This window comes from Panthera leo, chromosome D3 (genome assembly GCF_018350215.1).
Source record: "Panthera leo isolate Ple1 chromosome D3, P.leo_Ple1_pat1.1, whole genome shotgun sequence".
NCBI classification, from domain to species: Eukaryota; Metazoa; Chordata; class Mammalia; order Carnivora; family Felidae; genus Panthera; species Panthera leo.
The window spans coordinates 56,870,604-56,887,073 of record NC_056690.1 but is presented as its reverse complement, the minus strand read 5'-3'; the positions used below and the strand labels follow the sequence as shown (position 1 = coordinate 56,887,073).

The 16,470-nt window shown below is 43.2% G+C and overlaps 1 long non-coding RNA gene across 1 annotated transcript in view; it reads right to left on the bottom strand.

Annotated features, from left to right (window-relative positions):
- The window catches only part of LOC122202990, a 140,965-nt gene that overhangs the window by 73,127 nt on the left and 51,368 nt on the right, over positions 1 to 16,470 (bottom strand). Inside the window, exons 3-5 of the long non-coding RNA XR_006195007.1 lie at positions 10,363 to 10,482; positions 3,363 to 3,492; positions 1,240 to 1,289 (exon numbers count right to left, since the gene is read on the bottom strand). This is a non-coding gene — a long non-coding RNA (uncharacterized LOC122202990). The remainder of the gene's footprint in view (positions 1 to 1,239; positions 1,290 to 3,362; positions 3,493 to 10,362; positions 10,483 to 16,470) is intronic.

Genomic DNA, 16,470 nt, shown 5'->3' with positions numbered 1-16,470 from the left:
CCTCTTTTCCACGAAGGCCCCCAAGTGGACATTTTAACCATTTTTAGAAATGGAAGTTCTAATCGTTTCTAACACTTACATTGCTGGGCACTACCTCAGTCCTAACTGTTCAGAATCTCCTGGACCGGGGTCCAGGGTGAAGGAGAATCTCTGCCTGTACGCGTCCATCACAGGGGCCCACAGACCATTGCTCCTGCAGGCCTCTCAGGGTTTTTGGGGGGTGTGCACGTGCACACATGTGCGGTGAACCCTCTGTCACTGTCACCTGGGACCCATTAAGATGCAGATTCCTGGGCCGTACCCTAGACTCCTGACCCAAGGAGGGAGTGAGACCCAGGCATCTGCATCTGACAAATGTCCCTGGGTGAACGTGACATGTAGAAGTGTGACAGCTGCCTCCTTCCACAGGCAGAGGGAAGCACGTGTGCCATACGCCTGGCTTCCTTTCCTGTTTCCCTTCCAGGCTTTCCCTGCCGACCTCTGCACAGAGGGCTGAGTCCCACAGGTCAGGTCATTTCTCTCACTCCAAGCAACAGGGGTCCAAGCTGAGCCAAAGTAAGCTTCAAGCTGTGGACACTTCCAATAAGGAGTCCAGGCAGGTAGTTTCGTGCTGCGTCTCCCAACCCAGAGGTTCCCAGCCCTGGCTGCGCATTAGCCTTACCTCTGTTGCAGGGGAAGGTGGGGAGAGGTATGAAAATACCCAGGGACTCTGATTCAGCTGGCCTGAGCTGGGGCCTGGGCACAATAATTTCAAACTCCCCAGATGATACTAATGTGCAGCCATGTCAAGAACCTTTGTTCTAACTACAAAGTGAATATTGCACATGGGGTATGTTTTCTAATCCACAGATCAGCTGCCTCTTGCACTACAGAGCCATGGGCAGTTTGGAAATGTGTGTGTGGCAGGGGGCGGGGGGTGGTTAGGATTCCATTTCATGCAGCATCCCAGCACATTGGAGATTCCTCCTTCTTCCCTCTTCTCATGTTTAATCAGTCCCCATGTCCCCATGTCCCCTCTTTGCTCACACTGATCCTTCCTCTTCTGTTTAGTCCTTTTCCCACCCAACTTCAGGAATACATCACCTCCTGCCTGGACATTTTCACTGTCCTCCCAACTCTCTTTCCAATGGTCTAATCTCCACCCCACTGCTTTCCCCTCTGCTAGCGGAGGGCCCTTCCTCAACTTCGGATGAGAACTTGACTTTGCCCATCACGGTATGTCCAATTTGTCTCAGGTACCTTGTCAATTCTGTCATTGGCCTCTAATGTCCAAAGGATACACTCAGCCCCTTAAAAAAAAAAAAAAAAAAGAAAAGAAAAGAAAAAAGAAAAACATTAGCTGAGAAATCAGATTGTTTTCATAAGACCAAACTGAGGTCCAGTCTGCTCAGAATAGAGTTTGACTCTTTCCCAATATCTGTCTGATAACTTATCTTCACTTTAAGAGGAGGAGAACAATCTATTATCACACATAGATTAGACCCTCTTGTAATGTTGGACAAGTAATCTCCAAAGCCCATGTGGATGAGAGGGACCTATTTTGCCCCCATCTCTGAAGTTAAAGGATACATCCGTCTGGATTTTGAATTTTGTTTTATAATTGGGCCAAAAGTGTTTTTGGTGGGAAATCTCTCATTTCTGAATCCATGGCCATTGGAAAGAGACATCAGACTCTTGATCCTGCTTCCAGTGAGCTATAACTGAGTTGGGAGTGCCTAACTTAGTAAAAATAAAGGGTAAGGAAAAAAATGGGTGGAGTAGGGAGTAAAGAACCTAACCAAATAGGACAGAACAAACAGGGCAGGAGCCTTGGGAAGAGACTGGGAATGATGTCCTCTTCCAAATGCATGAGATTATGAGTGTTATTTAAAATACTCTTCTACTGGGGGGCACCTGGGTGGCTTAGTCGGTTGGGTGTCCGACTTCGGCTCAGGTCATGATCTGACCTGGTTTGTGAGTTTGAGCCTCCCGTTGGGCTCTGTGCTGACAGCTCAGCACCTGGAACCTGCTTCAGATTCTGTGTCTCCCTTTCTCTCTGTCCCTCCCCTACTTACACACTCTCTCTCTCTCAAAAATAAATAAACATTCAACAGTAGCCAAATTATGGAAACAGACTAAATGCCCATCAACTGATGAATGGATAAAGAAATTGTGGTTTATATACACAATGGAATACTATGTGGTAATGAGAAAGAATGAAATCTGGCCTTTTGTAGCAACATGGATGGAACTGGAGAGTGTTATACTAAGTGAAATAAGTCATACAGAGAAAGACAGACACCATATGTTTTCACTCTTATGTGGATCCTGAGAAACTTAACAGAAGACCGTGGGGGAGGGGAAGGAAAAAAAAGGTTAGAGAGGGAGGGAGCCAAAGCATAAGAGACCCTTAAAAACTGAGAACAAACTGAGGATTGATGGGGGGGGGGGGGGGAGTGGAGGGGAGGGAGGGTGGGTGATGGGCATTGAGGAGGGCACCTGTTGGGATGAGCACTGGGTGTTGTATGGAAACCAATTTGACAATAACTTCATATTAAAAAAAAATTTACTACATGTAAATAAATAAACAAACAAACAAATAAATAAATAGAGAACACAGTAAACAAAGACCATATAGGTACAAACCAAATATTTGGGTATTTGACATCAACTTGATTAAATACATAAAAGCATTAAGTACAAATCTGGAAAGCTAACTTCATTAAAAAGAAGCAGGTCCATAGTTTGTAATTAAATTAAGCTGGAAGAGATTGTGTTACTTTACATGTCAGTCATTGGCATATAAGATTATACCATTGTGTTTTGAGAAAAGTCTAAAAATATATGTTTCTACGTTTACATCATTTGAAACTTACTAACATGGCCGATGGCAATCTATAGACCTAATAACTACATTTGGGTAAAAAAAAAAAAAAATTTTTTTTTAATCCTCTTCTATCAGATAGGAATGTGTAGGCCTTATTTAGATACTGATTCAAACAAAAAGACTTAAAACATTTTTGAGATCATTGGAAATTTGATATTTGATGATATTTGGGAACTCTTATGAATAATGGTCTTATAATGTTAAAGGAAAGAATTTGTATCTTTTAGAGACACATACTGAAATATTTATGGATGGAGTGGATGGAGTGATATGATCTCTGGGATTGGCTGCAGGACAGTATGGGAGAGAGGAAGTGGATGGGGGTGGTGCTGAAACAAGACTGGCCGGGAGTCAACAACTGTTGAAGCTGAGTGATGGGTACACAGACGTTCATTATACTATTCTGCTTTCATATGTGTTTGGATTTCTCTATAATAAAATGCTTTTTTAAAAGAATATGATATTTTTAAAACTAAAAATTAAAATAAATGTTTACCTAACACTGGTGGTCTGCATTGGCTTGACGTGACTTGTGGCCGTTGGAAGTTTGAGAACTGCTGCCTGAGTGGTATGAGGTCCTGAACAGAGGGAATACCCAATTCCTAACGCATTCCATGAAGAACATGCTGGAAGGAAAGAGCCACAAGGCAGGTGAAGTTGCCCTTCAGTGCACTCCGGCATCCCAACATGCTGGAAGAGCAGCTCCTGAGGTAGGCTCGGGAGTAGTGGGGCCAAAGACATCAGCTTCAAGTTTCTCCTGGTGTATAAATAATTTGTACTAGAGTGGGTTTGGGATGCATTAGAGCAACTGATCTACTTCCCAATAGGATCTATAATATTTATACGTGTACACAGATAAAGAAATTAGATCATCAAAGAACTAAGCACATGGACAGCTATGGTTCAAGGAATTCCTTTCACGGAATTTCAATTGCACTTATGTTTTTGTGCCTGTATTAAGGAACTGCATTGAAAGTGGTAAAGAGACACAGCCCTACAAAAATCGCTACTGCATCTGATACAGAAATCTCTCCCTGGGGCTCCCCCACTGCCCTGAAGGGTGAACTTCCTGGTTTGGCCCCCACACACAGAGCCTGACAGCCTGGGTTTGAATCTCTTCTATAACTAACTAACTCTCTGGTTTTGGGCAAATTACTAACTTACTCCCAAATTCTTCATGTTCTAATCTGTAAAATGAGCATCACAATAGTATCTACCCCACAGTTGCCAGCATCGAAGGAGAAAATGTCAGAAGAGCATTTAACTCAGTTTCTGGCCCATGTGCCTGGCATGTGTGAACTGTGATCACTCATCTCCCTCCCGGCTCTGCTTTAGAAAGGGGGATCTTTTCCTAACTCACCGATGTACTCCTTCTGCCTGATTACTTTTTCTCTTTTCTTTGGCTCCTCAGACTCTTAGATCCATATTTGCAGCCCACTTCTAGTAACTGAACATCATATGATAGACACTTCTGTGTCCTCATATTCCTGCTGGCTCTATCGACTGTTTCCTTGTCTTCTTCATTGCTTATCTTGGTCATTTATTCCATCTTCTATTCTGTGTATTTTTATAAGCTGGCTCAATTTTTTTTTATGGTGCAAGGGACTGAGTAAATAGCTAGCTAAGTCAATAAGCCATCTGTGACTGAGGCCAGGGGAAGAGAAGAGTCATGGGGGTGGATAGTAGAGGACTCTGATGAACGAGCTCCGTCAGAGTAACAGGGAAAGGAGGGGCCGACAGAAAGTACCCACTGGGGCTCTTCAGAATAATTACTGCTTTACGCCTCCCTTGGTATTCACATGTGTGCTACCATAGTCTCCCTGTACTAATGGACCATAAAATCCTTAAACACAGAAAAGGGGTAAGTTGTCTACTTGTTTTGGTGGCAGGATGGGGTGTGAAAATGGGGCAGCTTTCTTCCCACGGCAAACACAGAACCCCTGGATTCAGCCAGGTTTTCTTCTATGACTCAGTGGCCTCTGTCCACTGGTGCTTCTGTCTCAGCTGCACACAAAGCCCTTCCCAGGAAGAGGTAGTGTTTTCCTGGCCAACAGGATGCTGACTGCTGACAGGCACACCGTGTGCACCAAACATGCCACTGTCTTCCACTCAGGGTCAGAAAGATGAGTCACCTCCACCAGCCCGGGGGCCTCAGAGCCTTGGATCTTTCCAGTGTGGATGCAGAAGGGCATGGCCTGGGGCTTTGTGATACGGAATACTGCAAGGGCTTTTTTTCCCCGAGATCCTAACAAGGACTTGGTGACTGATATCTCCCCTAATAACAACTGTGGAGGAAACTGCTAACTAGAGATAAAGATGACAGTTTCTGGTCTTTTCAAAGAAAAAGTCCCTTTTAGAGACAGTATCAGACCTTGAAAATGAGGTGTCCCAAAAGTATACATTAGCACTATTCCCTCAAACTCCTTGCTTGCTTGTCTGGAAAGTTCTGCAAAGAAACATAACCTAAGTATTGTGCCACTCATTACCATTTTTCCTCAAATTTGATGCCGCTGTCTCTTTGCTTCTGGAGTGGCAGGGGGCCAACAGCTTTGGCTCCGCCTCAGAGGGAAACGTGGTCACAGGAGCATAAGAGAAAGGCAAGACAACACTCTAGGAATGAAATGTACACATGGGGACTCATGGGTGCACGGACGGGCCTGGGACAGCAAGGCCAAGCCCTCATAGTAGCACCGCCTGGGCCAGGGCCCTTCTCAGAGAAGGTGGCTGAACAGTGTGGATGTTCTCTGTCAGAAAGCTGATTTCCTAGGCCTATGGTAAGGTTCATCTTTAACTGCAAGAAGCCTTTTATGTATTTTCCTTCTTTATCTTTTTTCTCTAATAGAAAAAAACCCACAATATACAAAAAGTCAGATTTAGATATGAAAACCACAAATGGTAGTTTGCTAAGTGAATACAAAAATCACAAAATCGTAGATGCACCCCACTTTTGTAGTAACCAAAAACATCAATAAGAAAGGATGTGAAAAGATTCATGACAAGGAGTGAATAGTCTCCTTTGGAGAAGGGAGTGGATTTGGGGTAGGAGTTATGAAGAAGGGGACCCTTATACTTTCTACTCTGAAATCCTGGAATTTTGGGGAAGAGCACATAGTAATGTTAAAAGAGTAAACAAATCAATTTAGGAGCTCCGGGTTGGGAGTATGTACTTTCCCATGGAACTCGGGCTCATCCCTGAGGCGGGACCCTCCTTCCCAGACTTCCTCGGTCCCTCAGGAGCCCCCACCCATGAGGACACGAGACCCTCTCCATCCTGCTCTATGTCGGGGTGCGTTAACTCCTTCTGACTGCACAATGACCACACCTAATGGAATATAGAGCACACCCCCACTCCCTGTTATTTTCATTCAATGCCCATGGCAGTCCTACGAGGCAGGTACAGCAGCATATCCACCTCATACCTGAGGGACCTGAAATTCAAGGAGCGTAACTGCACAGCTCCTAGGAGGCAGAGAGGGCAGTGAGCCAGGCTCCCACAGGCCCCCTCCACCCACATACAGGGTTCCTTTCAGCCCCTGCTTCCTCTGGCAGGAGAAGGTTGGTGTGGAGCCACCTGAGGACAGCAAGAAGGAGCACACGGACCCTGCCTGGATGTAACATGAGAACACCACATAAGTGTACATTCTCATGTAATTAATATTCTGAGATGGTTAATTTTATGTGCAACCTGGCTAGGCCACCGTACCCAGGCATCCAGTCAAACACTAGTCTAGATTTGCTGTGAGGGTATTTTTTAGATGACATTATTATTTAAACCAGTAGACTTGGGATAAAGTATATTATTCCTCATAACATGAGCGGGCCTCATCTAATCAGTTGAAGGCCGTAAAAGACTGAGGACCACCCAAGAGGAGAGAATTCTACCTCAAGGCTGCCTTTGGACTCAGTTATCAACTCTACCCTGGATCTCTAGCCTGCTGGCCTGCCATTCAAATTTCAGACTTGCCAGCCCCATAATCATGTGAGTCAAATTCCTTAAAATAAATCCCTTTCTCTCCATATATACGCACGTTCTACTGGCTCTGTCTCTAGAGAATCCTGGCCAATGCACTTTCCCTAAAGGGTGGACACATTTAATTTAAACTAGCTTTTGTTGGTATTACCACACCTAACAGTGAGACTTGTTCATCTTACATGGTTTATAAACGTTTGAGTGAAAACCAACAGCTAGACAAAAAATGCTCAATTGGCTTTGCCAGATGTGATTTTTATTTAAACTTTTATTTTGTTGCCTTATGAGTCATTGCTTAAATTAAGGGAGGGAGGGTGGGAGCAATAAGTGGTAAGATGTCTTCTATTTATGGCTGTGACCCATCATCATTCCAGAAACTATAGTTTTTGTTTTGTCTTTTAAATCAGAGTAAATGGGGACCGGCAGGGCCATAAGAAAGGCTCTAGTGCCTCTCCCTCCCTCTCCAGGAGCCCTGCACCTTTCGCTGTGCAAGTCCCTTCTATAAGGAGGGGCCCAATCCCATTCTGTCCACGCACCCCCCACCAGTACAGGCAAATGCTCTCTTGCTACCAGAGAGACATGATGCTGAGGCCAGCATTAACTCAGGTGCTCTGCCCAGCAGTATTTGCATTTTACAAGAGCTGACAGAAGAACCCAAAGAAACAGCTTCCAATAGGGCAGCTTCATGCTCCCACTTTAACCAGGAAGGAAACTAAGGCACAGGGATGTTGGACAGTGTGCCCACGGCTGCATAGGTGTCATGGTCCAAGCTGGCCATGAGGCAGCTGGGAAGAAGAAAGGTGTCTAGGAGAATGTGCCTGGCTTCTCTGGAATCCCCATTCAGCAAGCCTTGCCGCTTGCTGGAGAGCAGATCCTGATGAAGGGACTGAGACTTTGCATCTAGCTTCACAGGGCCACGTCCTGGATGTGGAGGAGGGCTTTTTCATACCCAGAAGTACTCCTGGCCGAATGTCTCCTTTCACATAAGTTGCATTGAACACAACATTCATTTCCCACAACGTGGCAAGTTCATTCCCTGTCTCGTATTGCTTGGAGAGCTCTCTTATCCCTCAGCACTTAGCCTAGTAGTTAGCTCTGCCAGAAAGCTTCCCCATGTCTTCCCTGTCCCAGAATCCAAAGTGCACAGGCTCTGTGTTTGTTGCCTGGCACAGTCACCAGGCTGAGGTCTTCAAGGGCAGGACGTCTGACGCTGAGCAGTGTCTGGCCCACGGTAGGGCCAGTAAAAGTGAATAAACCAGGGATTATTTCCTTTTCACGGGGGGAAATGACTAGAAATTACTAGTACTCTTGTCTGATGCATAATGGGCATTCCATATTTATAGAATAGTTCTTAAGAGTGCTTGGAATAAATCCACATTGACTTAAGTTATGCTGTGGGGAGAGGAGGCAGTATTACCGTCATTCCTGGGTAAAATGTCAATGGCCATGAGGAAATTTTTTTATAGTTCATGAGATATTTTTCTGATTTTTGAGAATGTTTTTAATTTTAAGTTTTCCTCCCATAAACTTTCTAAAACCATTGGCATTCTTTTTGCCTCTCTAGAATCTAGTAATTGGCACAAAACTCAGCCCCAGATTATGTCCTATAAGTATTTTAAACTTGAAATACAATGTGACATGATTCCAGGGGCCTGGCAATAATTTAAGATAAATAAGATCCATCTGGTCTCAAAATTTCTGGTCAATTCAACAAATTAAAAATCACCTGGTTTAGACACTTGGTATTATTAACCTTGTTCGTTTTCATGCATTCACACATTCATGTGATGAATGGAAGCCTGCTGTCATAGGAGGGTTAGTAAGGTGGCCAAGGAGGTAAGACACTGATAAGGAGTAGGTTAGGAGTGCACTGATTGGTGGTTAGGAAGTGCATGGACCAACCCTAAAAGGACACACTAGACTTTTGACAGTTGTAACTGTCAAGGAAAACTAGGGAAAAGGAAGTATACAAATAATGTTGTAATTGGGGCATCTAGGTGGCTCAGTCGGTTAGGTGACTGACTTTGGCTCAGGTCATGATCTCGCAGTTCGTGGGTTCAAGCCCCGTGTCGGGCTCTGTGCTGAACACTTGCTCAGAGCCTGGAGCCTGCTTCAGATTCTGTGTCTCCTTCTCTCTCTGCCCCTCTTCCCCTGCTTGTGCTCTGTCTCACTCTGTCTCTCAAAAATAAATAAGTGTTAAAAAAGAAATTTTTAAATAGAAAAGAAAAATAATGTTGTGATTAGTGAGGCCCAGTAGGGATGGGATAGGCTAGATCTTAAGCAGGAGGGTAGAAAAGGAAAGGGGACAACTTAAGTATGGAAAATTTTCTTTGGATAATAAATAGCCATTTCATGTAGGCAGTAAAAATAAATTTGTAGTATTTTTGAAGAATAAAGGGACAAGCCACAAATGGAATGGACAGTGGCTGGTCCCTAGGCCAAGCTGGAGGAAAGGCAGCCTGTGGCCTGGAGTGTGACTCAGGCAGGCGGGATGTGGTGCGGGCTGCCTGCAGCTGCGATAAGGAAGACAGGATGGGGCACTGCAGAGGACATCCTGGAGCAGACTGGGGACTTTCCATGCAGGAGCATATGTGGAAACCCACAGCCTGAGAGAATTCTGGCCTGCATGCCAAGCAGAGTCCTTGGGTGTCAGCAAAGAGAGGAGTGGAAATGCTAACCCTGCACCACAACGGCACAGGGGAGATTGGGAAGGAGGTATGGCTACATCCAGTGCCTTGTACAGACAGCTTCACTACATAGCTCCTGCCTTCCAGAGCCCTGCCTTCCGTAGCTCTGCTGACTCCTTTTCAGGGTGGCCTGGGTGCTCTATGCTCTGTAGCTCCCAACCCGTGGACTCAAACCTCAGGCACGTTTCTCCTACCAGACTGATTTGTGGCATATCTGTTTGATGCTTGTGCCTTGATTTACTTAGGATGCTCCTTTAAGTGGGCTCACATTTTAAACATAGCCTCTGCCTGCTAAGCAAATATCCTTGTTCATAAATGACTCCCACCTGAACCACCAACCCCCACCCCCATCCCCTGAACCTCCCTCTCCCAATAACCGGGCTTCCTTGCAGCACAGTCAAAACCCTTCCTGGGCATCCAGGTGGGACTGGGCACAGACACCTGCTCCCACCTTGGAAGAAATTTTGTCACTCAACAGAGTAAATCACCGGGGATTCCTGGGAGGTAATAGGTGCCTGCCTCATCAGGTTTCTCCAATTCTTAATTCTGTCGTGGAGTCTGGAGTTCAGGCCCCTCCCCAACTACCTCTTCTATACACACATGGGGACTGGGGTTCTGGCCTAGCCTTCAGGGAGCTCTCCACTTCCCCAGTGAGGCAACATCATCCTATTAACTTCCACCGTGGTAAATCACAGTGATGGCACATGCTCTTGATAAGACGTGATGAAAATAGTGCTTCACCTCTGTGGTCTTTCTTCCAAAATCTAACAAGCTCAGTCCATTTATGAGAAAAACCTCAGACAAATCCCAATTGAGTGATGTTCTACAAAACAACTTACCAGCACTCCTCACAATGGTCCAGGTCATCAAAAACCAGAAAAGTCTGAGGAAGCATCACAGTGGAGAGGGGCCTAAGAAGACAGGATGACTAAATGTAACATGGTATCCTAAGTGGGATCCTGAAACAGAAAAAGGGCATTAAGCAAAAACTAAGGAAATCTGAAGAAGGTATGGGCTTTAATTAAAAATAATGTATCAACATTGGTTCATTAATTCTAGGAAATATACCATGTTAACATAAGAAGTTAATAATCAAGGAAACTGCATGTAGGTTTATGTGGCTACTCTTTATCTTTGCAATTTTCTGTACATGTAAAACTGTCCTGGAATTAAAAGTTTATTTTAAAAATAAAGCTTTTTACAAACGTCATCCTAAAACCCCCAATGGGACAGCAGCTGCTGGACCACATGTCACTGAAGATGATTTTATGCATGGATCCTCAATGCTGCCTTTCAAACTATAGGCATGAGAAAGTATCAGCTAGTTCCTAAGTGAAACCTACCCACTTCAGTCTTCTTTACTGCTGTTTCAAATATGTACTATACAATCCATGATCAATTTACTTTAAAAATTCTGGTTTGAAAGAGCCAAATTATGGAAAGAGTGCAAATTTCCATCGAGTGATGAATGGATAAAGAAGATGTGGTTTATATATACAATGGAATACTACTTGGTGATGAAAAAGAATGAAATCTTGCCATTTGCAACAATGTGGATGGAACTGGAGGGTATGATGCTAAGGAAATAAGTCAGCCAGAGAAAGATATCATATGATATCACTCATATGTGGAATTTGACAAAATCGACAGATGAACAGGGGAAGGGAAGGAAAAATAAGATAAAAACATAGAGGGAGGTAAACCATGAAAACAAACTGAGGGTTTCTGGGAGTGGGGGTCGGTGGGCTAAATGGGTGATGGGCATTAAGGAGGGCACTTGTTGGGATGAGCACTGAGTGTCATATGTAAGAGATGAATCACTGGGTTCTATCCCTGAAGCGAAGACTACACTGTATGTATGTTAACTAACTTGAAAAAAAAAAGATGCAGATGAAAAAAAAATTATGGTTTTATTTGTTTCTAATTCAAAGAGTAATATGTTTTTGGGGTGCCTGGGTGGCTCAGTTGGTTAAGCGTCTGACTTCTGCTCAGGCCATGATCGCACAGCTTGTGGGCTCGAGCCCCATGTCGGGCTCTGTGCTAACAGCTCAGAGCCTGGAGCCTGCTTCGGATTCTGTGTCCCCCTCTCTCTCTGCCCCTTCCCAGCTCACAGTCTGTCTCTCTCTCAAAAATAAATAAACTTAAAAAAAAGAAACCACAAAGAGTAATATGTTACTTGGTATGACTTGAAAAAAGGAAATTTTTGCCAAAATTGTTTCTCCCTGAAGTAGTAATATTATTTGCAGAACTTCCCTACAAAGCATTTTTGGAAAGGACCCAGAATGCTCACCGACTCCACCATATTCTACCTTGTAGGAATTGTGGTAATGAAGCACTAATTTCCAGGAATAGCTAGATGCAACAAAACCAAATAAGCAGATTCCTCAACTTATTGTGTACATGCAAAGTCTGGCACATTGTTTCCTGGAGTAATTTGTGTTACTGTAAATAATAGAGGCTGTAAATACATGTTACTCTGATTTCATCCATCATGTGTTTCTTGTGCTGTTGTTTTATGGGGAACGGTAGGATTTGAGAAGATGAGAGAGATTATCAAAGGGAAGTGGGGAGAAGCTTTTGTTGTCCTTTGTAGAAATATCTCAAATACTAGTGCCTTCATTTGCCTGTGTGGCACATAAGACATCATTCTACTATCGTGGAATTAAGTTGTGGAACACTTTCTGTTGGATGGAAAACAAACAGGCTGGCAAATGCCTTTGAAACACTGACAGACACACCACAAGCCCCGTCACGTGTACCTGCCCCACCTCTGAAATACTAGCATCTATCTCTCCAGCTCTCTTGCTTCTGGGCTTCTTCACACCTCAGTCCTGTCCCCCTATTTTTTACCCTTTGTCAGCTTCTTCCTGGTTTCCTGTTCTTCCCTGTGCAGCACGTACTCTTCCCCAGTGTAGGAGTCAGGACAGAAAACCAGGAAGGCTGCCAGCGTGACTTTCAATGAGTCCTCTGGACGCCCCATCCTTTGTCAAATGCTCCTCACAGTCTGTCTCATTTAGTTAGCAATGGCTTTGGCATTTCAATATGAAACAAGAATTAGAAGGCTCAGAACAATCAGCCAGTCAAAAAGCTGCAGCGCAAATGAGTGACTGCAATATCTTAAAGCTCATTTCTGAGCAACCCCCCACCCAGAGCGGTGGCCTGAGGAGATTCTCTCTTTAGACAGTTTGCTCAGTTCCGCTCTCCTGGTGACTAGTGATCCACAGTTTAAGCAAACCTGGCTGGTCTGCTCCTATTTGGATGTCTAGTGCTGCTTTTCCCCATAAAGCAACATCTGAGGTTTCCTAGAGCCCCTGTGAGCTCCACGTTGGCAACGCACACTGCACACGGTCATGCTGTGATGTCCGATTGTTTTTGCCACTCTGCTGTAAATTCTGCGAAACATTCTCTGCACATGGACTCATCCCCATGCTGACAAAGCAGAATTACTGACTGATAATAATTTCAACATCATTTTATAGCCAGGCCTGACAATGAAGTGGGAAGTGCTGGATTTGGAGGCTGAGATCTGGGTTTAAGCTCCAGGCCTTTACTTGCTAGGGTAGGTTTCAAGAATGGTCAGAAATCTTTTTTATTTTTTAATTTTTTTTAACGTTTATTCATTTTTGAGGGACGGAGAGAGAGAAAGAGAGACAGAGTGTGAGCAGGGGAGGGGCAGAGTGAGAGGGAGACACAGAATCCGAAGCAGGCTCCAGGCTCTGAGCTGTGAACCCAGAGCCCAACGCGGGACTCGAACTCACGGACTGTGAGATCATGACCTGATCTCACAAACAAAGTTGGATGCTTAACCGACTGAGCCACCCAGGCGTCCCAAGAATGTTCAGAAATCTTAATGTGCTCATCTGAAAATGAAGGTAATAATCCCTGAATATTGTGCAGCTTATGTGAAATTCCATGTAAAACAATTTTGTGAGGTGCTACATGTATGAGGTGCCTTAGTAGTCACAGTATAAAACTTTACAGAAGATGCTTCTTGAGCAAGCTGAGGTATGCGGGCAGTTTCAGAACTGTCAGTTTCATTATGATATTCAAAATGTGATTCTTAAGAAGGACTTTTGCGCCTGTAACTTGGCTACCAATTGAATATTTAAAAAAAATTTTTTTTAATGTTTATTTATTTTTGAGACACAGAGAGACAGAACACAAGCAGGAGAGGGGCAGAAAGGAAGGGAGACACAGAATCCCAAGCAGTCTCCAGGCTCCAAGCCAGCAGCACAGAGCCTGATGTGGGTCTCGAACTCACAGACTGCGAGATCATGACTGGAGCCAAAGTTGGACACTTAACCTACTGAGCCACCCAGGCATACTGTCTACCAACTGCATACTAAAAACAAGGTTGAGAATAGCTAGAATCAAAAAAACAAGAAATAACAAGGGTGGACGAGGAAGTGGAGAAAAAGGAACCCTCACACACTGCTGGTGGGAATGTATATTGGTACAGCCACTGTGGAAAACAGTATGGAGGGTCCTTAAAAAATTAACAATAGAAATAGCACATGATCGAGTAATTCCACTACTGGGTATTTACCCAAAGAAAACAAAAACATTAATTTGAAAAAATATATGCACTTCTATGTTTATTGCACTATCATTTACAATAAATAGTCCATGTACAGAAGCTATCCAAGTGTCCATACATAGATGAATGAATAGAGAAGATGTGGCATATATATGATGGACTATCACTCAATCATGAAAAAGGATGAGATTTTGCCATTTGCGACAACATGGATGGACCCAGAAGTATTATGTTAAGTGAAATAAGTCAGAGAGAGAAAGACAAATGCCATATGATTTCACTTATATGTGGAATCTAAAAAACAAAACAAGTAGCAGAAATAGATCCATAAATACAGAAAATGAACTGATGGTTGCCAGAGGGGAGGATGGTGGGGGGGGGGCAAAATGGATGGAGGGGAGTGGGGGATACAGGCTTTCAGTTATGGAATGAAGAAGTCACTGGGGTAAAAGGTACAGCATAGGGAATGTAGTCAACGGTACTGTGATAGCATTGCAAGATGACAGATGGGAGCTACACTTGTGAGCACAGCATTATGTACAAACTTGTCGAATCACTACGCTGTGCTCCTGAAACCAGTGTTAGACAGGAAAGCCCTTGAACTGGTCAGGGCCAGACACATCCTTTACAAACTGTCAACTTATCAATCTAAGTAAGAGAAGAAATAGATAGGAGTCACAAGTTCTTTTATGTGTTCTAAGCCTTTGGAAGGGGACGTTGGGAAGCAAGCAAAAGCTGCTGCGGCTGTAGTCATCATCAGGGCTACTCATTCCTTGTGTTCTCTGAATGGTATCTTTAGGTGAGCTGAATTTTTATTTTGATGCCCTTTTTTGATCACGATTTTTCTTGTACAATTAGTGTTTGTTGTATTCTAAGGAACCTTTGCCTTCCTCAAGGTCATGAAGATATTCTCCTATGCTCTCTTTTAGAACCATCAGTTTCCCTTCTCTATTTATATTTATTATTCATCTTGAACTGATTATTTTGAGTATGATGTTAGGGCTCGTATAAATGCATATAATGACACGTATCCTTCACTGTGGGTACAGAGTATTTTCACTGCCCTGAAAATCCTCTGTGCCCTGCCCATTCATCTCTACTCTCCCCCAAACCCCTGGCAACCTCTCATCTTTTTACTGTCTCCATAGTTTTGCATGTTCTGAATGTCATATAGTTGGAGTTATACAAAGCCTTTTCAGATTGGCATCTTTCACTTAGTAATATGCATTTAAGTTTCTTCCATTTCTTACCATGGCTCATTTTTAACCCACTCATTTCTTTTTAGTAATAAATAATATTGCATTGTCTGAATGAACCACAGCTTATTTATCTATTTACCCACTGAAGGTCATCTTGGTTGCTTTCAAGTTTGGGCAATTATGAATAAAGCTGATATAAACATCCACGTGCAGGTTTTTTGTGGACATACGTTTTCAACTGCTTTGGGTAAATACCAGAGAGCATGACTGCTGGATCATGTAGCATGTTTTGTAAGAAACTGTTAAACTGTCTTCCAAAGTAACAGTACCAATTTGCATTCCCACCAGCAGTGAATGATAATTCCTGCTACTCCTCATCTTTGCCAGCATTCTGGATTTCAGCCATTCTAATATAGGGGTAGTATTCACTTTTTTGGTGTGCAAAAAAATTCCATTTTGCATGGAACTTAAAAAATTGAGATAGAATATATGTACAATAAAGACTTTTTAAAATTGAACCATTCAGTGATTTCTAGTATACTCACAATGTTGTGCAACTACCACCTCTATGTAATTTTAGAACATTTCCATAATCCCCTACCTAAAACTCTATCCATTAGCAGTATCTATTTCTTCTTCTTCCCAGCCCCTGGCAATACTTTCTGTATACTATACTATACAATACTATACTATACTTTCTGTATCTATGGATTTACCTATTCTGGATGTTTTCCATAAATGGAATCATGTAATATGTAACCTTTTGTATCTGGCTCCTTTCACTTAGCATAATGTTTTTGAGGTTCATCCATCTACAGTATCAGTATCAGTACTTCAGTCTTTTTATGGCTGAACAATATCCCATAGTATGTACGGATCAACCACATTTTGTTTTCCATTCATCAGCTGAGGGACCTATAGTTCATCACCTAGTGCAACTATGAGCACTCACGTACAAGTTTTTGTTTGAATACTTTTTTCCCAATTCTTTTGGGTATATATCTAGAAGGAGAATTGCTGAATCATTTGGTAATTCTATGTTTAACTTTTTCAGGAACCATCAAACTATTTTCCACAGTGGCTGCATAATTTAAATTCCCACCAGCCATGCATGACAATTCCAATTTTTCTTCAATACTCTCCGACAGAGTTTATTTTCTATTGCTGCTTTTTGTAATTATCATAGCTATCTTAGTGGGTGAGAAGTGATA